Source organism: Marmota monax, unplaced genomic scaffold (assembly GCF_021218885.2).
Source record: "Marmota monax isolate L192 unplaced genomic scaffold, Marmota_monax_Labrador192_F-V1.1 WCK01_AAM20220418_F8-fsc00251, whole genome shotgun sequence".
Taxonomy (NCBI): Eukaryota; Metazoa; Chordata; class Mammalia; order Rodentia; family Sciuridae; genus Marmota; species Marmota monax.
Window position 1 is genome coordinate 1,388,061 of NW_026694546.1, and position 8,676 is coordinate 1,396,736.

The window sequence follows — 8,676 nt, forward strand, 5'->3', positions numbered from 1 at the left end:
AACCACAGACACAGAGGCAGAAACAAAGTGTGAGGGTAGGGTATGTTTCTCACTCAGTCTTGCAAGTGTTTCTTCAGAAAACAGCAAGAAATGTAAACACTGGCTAGAGGATAAAACTGGGGAAGACAGTAGCAGATGGTCATAAATAATGAATGTAGCTAATGCTAATCTAATAGTCCTTAGGTGTCTGACACTCTGCTAAATACTTTACATAATGATTAGAACCATCATTTGTAACGTTTCAGATATTTTCCAAGCACTTCACCTGTATTAACTCATGTAATGCTCACAACAAACTTCTGGGATAGAAATTACTGTAGTCCACATTTTACAGATTAAAACAATCTGTGTTCCTTTTTTTTTTTAAATCAACTCTCTGTAGGACCCATAGAAAAGGGCTGGTAGTAGTGGGACTCAAGCCAGGGACCCCAGCCCCAGAGATCACATTGTTATGCAGTCATTTATGCCCTAGGCCCTCTCTTAGGCCGAGTTAGTCTTTATGCTACCCTATATGAAGAACTGTATTGAGAGGGACAGAAGTTCATAATAGCTTTCACACCTTGCCCAGGATCCTGTGACTATTGACCATTAAATGATACAGCCTCCCCAAATAGTCTTGGAAAATAGTGGGGCTAAACTGTGGAGAGCTTTTAGTATTAAAAGAGAGTTAATGTTCAGAAGATGACTACTTTGGTGGATCTGTCTTGGTTCCCCACTTAAGTTCTCTTTAGTTTCTCATGCCTCAGGTCTGTGGTGTACCACCCACTCATTATCCTTGACATCACTTCTACACTCCAGCGTTTGTGCCACCTTGTCTCGACAGCTTGCCTGCCTCTCCTCATTGTCCCTCCTTCATTTCAACAGTAGTACAACTTTGGTAGTTGCCCTAGTGTTATTTCTTTTCCCTATCTGTCCTGACCTGTGGAAGGATGGAATTGATCCCAACAGCTTCACAAGCCAACCTTGGCTGTCCTAAACCAATGAGCTTAGTTTTTTGACCTAGTCAAATAATTTGTTTAAGGATAGGCATAGCAGGGTCCTTGGAACCAGCTTCCATGGAATTCAGAGAGTTGATTGGGTACACCTTTTCTCCACTCCGGGTTCAGTGATATCATTGGTAATTAGCCATGATGAGAGTATTTACACCACTAAAATCAAATGCTACATACAATCAGGGCTTGCTTCCCACCCCACTTTCTTTTGTAAAATAAGAGGATGAGAGAATTGTTAAATATTCACCTATACAACTATTGTGTAAGCATGAATTAATTTAAGTCCATGAAATGTGAGAAGATACTTGATCAGGTTTGGGAAAAACCATTGAAGAAGATTCTATTCCCTTTAAATAGGAGGTTATTTAAAAATCAGATCTCAGATTAATATTTGGGGGTTATTATGAAATGACCTAACTGGAGGATAAAGTCAACACACACACACACACACACACACACACACACACACTTTGAAAGGTTCAAAGAGCTCTGGAGGCAGAGCCCTGATCTTGTGAATTTCTGAATCACCCACCTGAAACCTGTGTACCTCCTCACTCTTCAGTTGAATGAGCCAGTAATGTCTCTGTTTTAAAACCAGAATCAATTGGAATTTTATGAGCTTCACTTGAAAGGTCTTGAGGCAATGCACAGAGGTCTGCCCTATAAGCAAGGCCACCCATGCTGCAGAATCCCAGGGCCACCAAGCATGTTGAAGTCTTTGTAGTGGGGAAGTCCGACATTTGGAGTCCTTGTGCCAAATCATCCTTGTGAAGCCCTATATGGCAAATACGTTGTGCCTGAGAAACTAGTTTCCCCATTCCCTGTCATTCATCAGGAGAACAAAATTTCCTGCTAGTTCCTCATTGATTCTTTTTATTTCATTGTCCATTTTCATTAATCTCTTCTTATCTGTACCACAAGACACTATTGCCCTATTTTTATTTTCTCACTACTTCCAATAGTCATCCTTTACTGTTTTCAACCCTTCATGTTTTCTATGGCCTCTGGGAATTTCTAAAAAGAGTGAATAGATCCTTTAATCCTGACCAGTTCCATCAATGAATCACAGTTTTCTCACCAGTCTTGAAAGCCTTGAGCCTGTTATTTGACTTTCCGTTCCCACCATATTGGCCAGACTGGCCTATTTATCATCCTCCAGATACATCCAACTGATGTGTTTCAGCACCTCTGTGGGTGATGCACTCCTTCCCCTGACTTCCATGGTCACTTTATCTGCCCCTCCTGAAATCTCACGTTTCCAGCAACTCTCAATTCAAATCTCTCCTCCTTATGATAGTCTTACTCCAATATTATTATAAGAAACAGACCCCTTTAGCCAAAAGAGCTAATTTTGTTGGACAAACCCGCAGGGCTAACCCACACAACTGAAAGCATCAAATACAGTCAGGTCTCATGTTATACTGGAGTTAGAGGAATTAGAGTAATTTTCAATCTCTCTGGGGATACAAGTCCCTCACTTGTCCATTTCTCTCTTCATGTCTGCTTTGATATTCTTACTGTTTCCATACTGGCCCTCTGTTTTCTGAATATTCCTAATAGTTCATCTGCCCCATCAATTCCAGAGTCCAATGGAAACTGAGTACATTCTCAACGTGCCCCCATTTCTTAATTCCTTGGGAAGAGAAGCTGATTGGCCAAGCCAAGCCAATTGTGTTGACTTCCCCTGAGTCCGATGCCCACCTCCAAGTCTGGCCAACTGTAGAAGAAGGTATATGAGTACACAGCACCTTTGACTACTCACTCCAGAAACGTGGAAAGCTCTGACTCTGGAAAGAGGAGGTACATCTGCATGGAAGAAGTACTTAGCACTTCTGACAAATTAATCATCCCACATAGGGTGATCTGAACTCCCACATCCCTACTTCTTACAACATTTATCTAATATTTTCTTAACTTATATTTATGCCTCATTCAGTTTCCCTACCAAGGTATAGAAAACAGAAGATTTTATCTGTTATCTTGTATGAAGACCCTGTCAATGGTAATGGGGTTCTTGAGAAAGCAGACACTAAGATATAGTTCAGGAAGCAGGATATTTATTAGACAATGCCCTTGGTATTAAGATCTGTACAGAAGAAAGGAAGGAAGCAGAATTGGTCAGAAGATAACAATGAGTTGTAATGAAGACCAAATGAATGCTTTGTCCTATACTACAGGGAGAACTGCAGCCAAGTCAGCAAGGCTGTAGTTAGGCAGTATTAACTAGGACACTCTACCCTGCATCTACCACTCACTAGACATGAACCTCCCTGGGAAGGGGCACGCATTTGTGTGAGGGGACTTTCTGCTGTGGAGGCAATTTTTGAGCAGCTAACAGCTGGAGACCATGTGCCGACAGCACATCCAGTAATGATGAGTCTTCTATTGAAGGGGCATCTGGATGGAACCAGACAGTGAGTACAATGTCATCTGCCGCCCACAGAACATGTGCTTGCCACAACTGTTAGCTCCTTCAAAGTGGGGAGCCAGGGAGGGAGAATGATACTGAAAGAAAGATCAGATGGATAAATAGACACAAATAAATCGTATTTTCATAGGTCCTCCTAGGAAAATAGAAATTTTTTTTTTAATTTCAAGATTTAAAATTTTAATAATTGTGGGCAAGTTCCACATCTGACACTCATTATGATTTTAAGGAAGTTACTGAGTATCTCTATGATTTCCCTTCTCTCTCCTCAGACTACAGAAAATAGGCTTCATGCATGTCTGCTTCTGACACTTGGTGACTCAAAAAAGGAATACAAATGGAGGTCTCTATCTCCATGGTCTCCATTGTAACCCACATTATCAAGTTCTGTATACACTCCTCTCCTAGGAATAGACCCAGAAAAGAGGCCCCAAATGGCTTGAGGCCATTTGGTTAGGGAGCTCACTGATCCCAGGTGCCTAAAGTGTGGCCCAAGAGGAGCAAAACAGACTCATGGCCACCCACCCTCCTCAATTCAAGAGTGAGGAGACTGGAGTGAGGAAGAAAAAACAGGTGTCCCTAAAACAGAGGGTCTAGGAAAGGAGTCTGGGTTATAGCAACAAATGGGTGCAAGTGATAGATAGACAGCTCCTTCCCACTGAATTTAGATCACAGGGCCCCAATTGGGTGATCTCTGAATATCCTTTTAAGAGTCCAGCAGGGCTCTTCCCTGAAAATTTTCTTTCTCTCTCCTCTGCACAAATGTGCAAAGATCTCTATTTATACCTCTTTGTTATAAGTTTATTTACCCTATGGGTGTTTACTGAGATTTTTTAATCTGTAAATTTATGTTTCACTCAATTTGGGAAATAATTCTTATTCTTATCACACTGGGAATTAAACCCAGAGCACTTTAACCCTGAGGTACATCCCCTTTATATATATATATATTTTTTTAATTTCAAGACAGAGTCTTGCTAAGTTGTTGAAGGTCTCCCAAAGTCGCTGAGGCTGGCCTCAAACTTGTGATCCTCCTGCTTCAGTCTCCCAAGTTGTTGGAATTACAAGCATGTACCACTGTGCCCAGCTTAATTTTTTAAATGTCATAACAAATAGGGATATATTTAAGCTAAATGACCTTATGGTGAAACTGAAATCAAACTATAGCCACCTTTCCATTAGGGGTGGGTGCAGAAAAGCAATCTATGATCAATTTTGGACTATGTTAGTCGCACCATTTCCCCTAACAGAAAAACAGAAGCTCTTCCAGACTTGGTTTGAGATGATCACTTACACATTTTTCAATGACTTCTCAAGTTATCTTTACACACAGGTGCTATAAAAAAGGAGCCCTCACTTCCTCTCTTGCTCAGATACCCAGCAAAATGAACGATAAAATCCTTCCACTCCCCCAGGGATTTATATTTTAGAATAATCTGCAGAAGAATGAAGCCCTACCCTGAAGTGATGGAATTTGTATTCAGTCACATAAATGGAATCCCATATTCTGTGTATTCAAAGTCCAAAGGGAATATATATATATATCCTTCTCCCCTTTGGCCCCTGTACAAACTTGTAGACTCACAAATCTTTAAGATTGGCAGGGATTTGATGTTTTGCTAAAGTTGATAAAAAGGGTTAGACTATCTCCCATCCACTAAGGATCTTTGAGAATTCAAAACTCTTTGCATCTTCTCTTTGAATCAGGAGATATATTTCTCCTTAGAATCTCCTACCTCTCTCAGACAGGAGAATCCAGTATCTTAGTCCCTTTTGTTCTGCTACATTAGAATACCACAGATGGGACTCATTATAATAAACAGAGAGGTATTGGCTCACAGTTCCAGAGGTTGGTTAATCCAAGATCAAGGTGCCGGGATCTGGTCAGGGCCTCATTGTGTCCTAACAGGGTGAAAGGATAGTGAGAAAGAGAGCAAGAATGGTTGAACCTGCTGTAGGGGTAATGAACCTACTTCTGTGATAATTGCATTAGTTAAGCACCTCTTGAACATCTCACCTCCCAACACCATCACAATAACTAAAATGCAACATGAATTTGGAAGGGGACAAACATCCAAACCATATAGCATCCAATAAACCACAAATCCCTGCACACCATGGGTTCAGGCACAGTCAGAACACATGGGCTTCAAGGAAGCACCCAGATCCAGAAGATCTTCAGAACAAGACTTCAGCAGTGACAAAGGGCTGTGGTCCATGAGATCAGCAAATCCTTGTTCTCTGAGGGGGCAGAGGCTCCCACTTTGGAATACCTTCAGGAAAGTGAAGCACACACAGGCAGCCTGAGTGCCCCTGCCCTGTGGGTGGAATGGGCTGAACATTTCTGCCTGTCTGGCCTCATGCAATCAGGATAACTTGCCAACCAAAGTGAATGTGGAAGCAATTTGTGAATTCAAAAGAGCTATGTGATAGCCAGCACCATTAATTACTTCTTTTCTCCTCAAAGAGGAGCTTGAGTCATTATGACATTTCTTTTTCAGCAACTTTAAGTCTCTGGTGCTCATTTTCTTGGGCTCTTATCTCATTGGAGAATAAAAATAAGTATGAACACACTCCCCATTAATACTTCCCTAAATATTTTGAAAACATGCTAGGAAGTCAATCATAAACCACTTGGTAAATTTTTTCGAAAACTTTCTTAATCTTGTGACAATTGTACCATTTTATTCAGAGAGAGAGAGAGAGAGAGAGAGAGAGAGAGAGAGAAGGAGGAGGAAGAAGAAGAAGAAGAGGGGAGGAGGAGGAGGGGGAGGAGGGGAGGGGAGGAGGAGGGAGGAGGAGGGAGGAGGACAGAGGATCAGGAGAGGAAGGAAAGAAAGAAAAATTCCAGTACATCTTCTGCCTATCCTTGACTCTCACTTTGGCAATGGAATTCATTTTAAAACTTGGTGCTATTTATGATGAGTTAAGTATATTGAGAGAGCCTGTCCCATGTCCTTTCAACACTTGGTGACCTACCTCAACTTGATTCCCACATTCCTGAGTTTGCCATCCCACCAGGTCCCAGGAAAAGAATTAAATTTCCATGGATTCGCCAGAATAGCAGAGACCATATGACAGGTTTTGTTAATGCTTAAGTTCCTCTTTATTTATCACAAATGTACATGGATTTTTAAAATCCTTATACCACTTCTTGATATGCTGATTATTTGAAGAGTTTGGGGTTCGCAAACATGCTACTAACCATGGACTTTTCAAAAGGGATGAAAATTATACAGTATATAGAAAAATCAAATTATAGTATTTTATATTTAATAATGAAGTTTAAAATTGTAACAATGATCTAATTCCTAAAGCAAAAAATAAAGTGTTGATTCGAAGGTGTAAGGGGTGTGAATTCCCCTCAAAAAACTGCAAAGAGCATACTAAGATCTTCTCAATACTTTTCTTTCTCACATGATTATAAGAGGGATGGTTCTTTTTTTTTTTTCTTCTTGCAAAAATTTTCAAGGACTTCATTCATTTTCTCAATGATCCACCTCTTCATATGTATTAATATCTAAATCATTCTGTGTGAAGTTTTTCCATGGAATCATCCTTGTTTGTTTTCATGTCTTCGATTGTTAACTGGTTTAAGTCTTTAATATTCTCATCTGTCAAAGACCTTGCTTGATTCCAGAAGCTCTTCAATGACTTGATAAAGTCCTGAATATTTTGCAAGATTTGCAACTTCGCTTTTTTGTGGTATTTATGACATTGTTCCTGATAACTATCCCAGTGAGTGGGATGACAGATTCCCCAGATATGACAGATCCATTCCTAAAGTAAAATGGAAAAGATGTTGAAATAGGGATTAGATTATGGCTTGGTTAATAAACTGATATTTGTATTGCTTCTCACTGAGCCATTTGCATATGGAAATTTATATACAGAAATCCATATCCTCAGATAATGCCCGTCTTTGTCCACTAAATGCTGTTTTTATATGGACAAACAAGCATGAATCAGCAGTAGGATCAGGACGCCCATCCTTGTCCTACAGATAGAAAAGTAGAACTTCTTGACTTAGTTTTACACAGATATCTTATGGTTTAGGTTGAGAGAAGACATGGATAGAAGCCAGAGAGAGAGAGAGTCACAAGACGTCTGGGGCTGTTGCGCATCATAGCCTAATGAGGGGATAAGTCTGGCATTGGGAACCTCCCGTGTCACCCCCACAGGGGTTGATCACCTGATACAGGTGAACTTCCCCTTCAAGCTTTGCCAAAGATTCCACACAGCACCTGAGATGGGTGGGACCTGAGAAGATGCCAATCATCTTGCTGACTACTAGATATCTACTACTAGAAAGTCTCTGCCCTTGAAACCTTATCCCTGCCTTTGATGTACCCCCTTAAGTAAATCACAGGAGCCATCTTTCCTTTGTCTAGTTCCAGAACCCATGTGGACTAGATCTATCCGGGGCTTCGCTTTTGTAAATCTATTTCTGATGATTTGTGTTTTGTTCTTCACTAATTATTTGAGACTTCAAGTTTTAGGGTGGCTTACACCCTCCTGGGCAGGAAGAAGAACCCCCAATGAGACGCTGGCCAATGCCCCCCTTAAGAGAGAGAGATGGGGGGAAGAGAGAGAGAGAGAGAGAGATGAAAAAGCAAACAAAACAAATTCTTTTTTGTTTATTAGGCAAAGAAAGGGCAGCCATACTTCCTTACTAGTAAGTACTACTGGTTAAGATAAAAGGTGGTCTTGCTCTAAGGAACCAGTTGTTCATTGTTTCTGATTGATGCCTTTCTCAAGGAAAAGATAAGGTCACATCCAACATTTGCTTCTGCTGGCAGTGGTCTCCATTCCATTATAATTTTTTTTTTAAATATTAAAAAAGTATTGACAAAACTAGAGAAAAAAAACTAATACATCTAGATTTCAGTCCTTTACAAAATTCATATAGTGGTTCCCCTTTTTATCTGGGTTTTGTTTTCTGCAGTTTCTCTTACAACCAGTGAAAACAGTGGTACAAAAGTATTAAGTGGAAAATCCTAGAAATGAGCAATTCATAAGTTTTAAATGCAATGTTCTGAGTAGTACGAAGAAATCACCCACCATCCCACTCCATTCTTTTTGGAATGTGAATCATCCCTTTGTCTAGAGTATCCATCCTGTATACATTATCCCCCTATTAATTGCTTAGAAGCAGTCCTCAGTTATCAGATGGGGTTGGGGGAGGGAAGACCACATTTACCTAACAACTGTTGTAAAAAAAAAAACAGCTGTTGTAATTGTTATATTTTGTTGTTA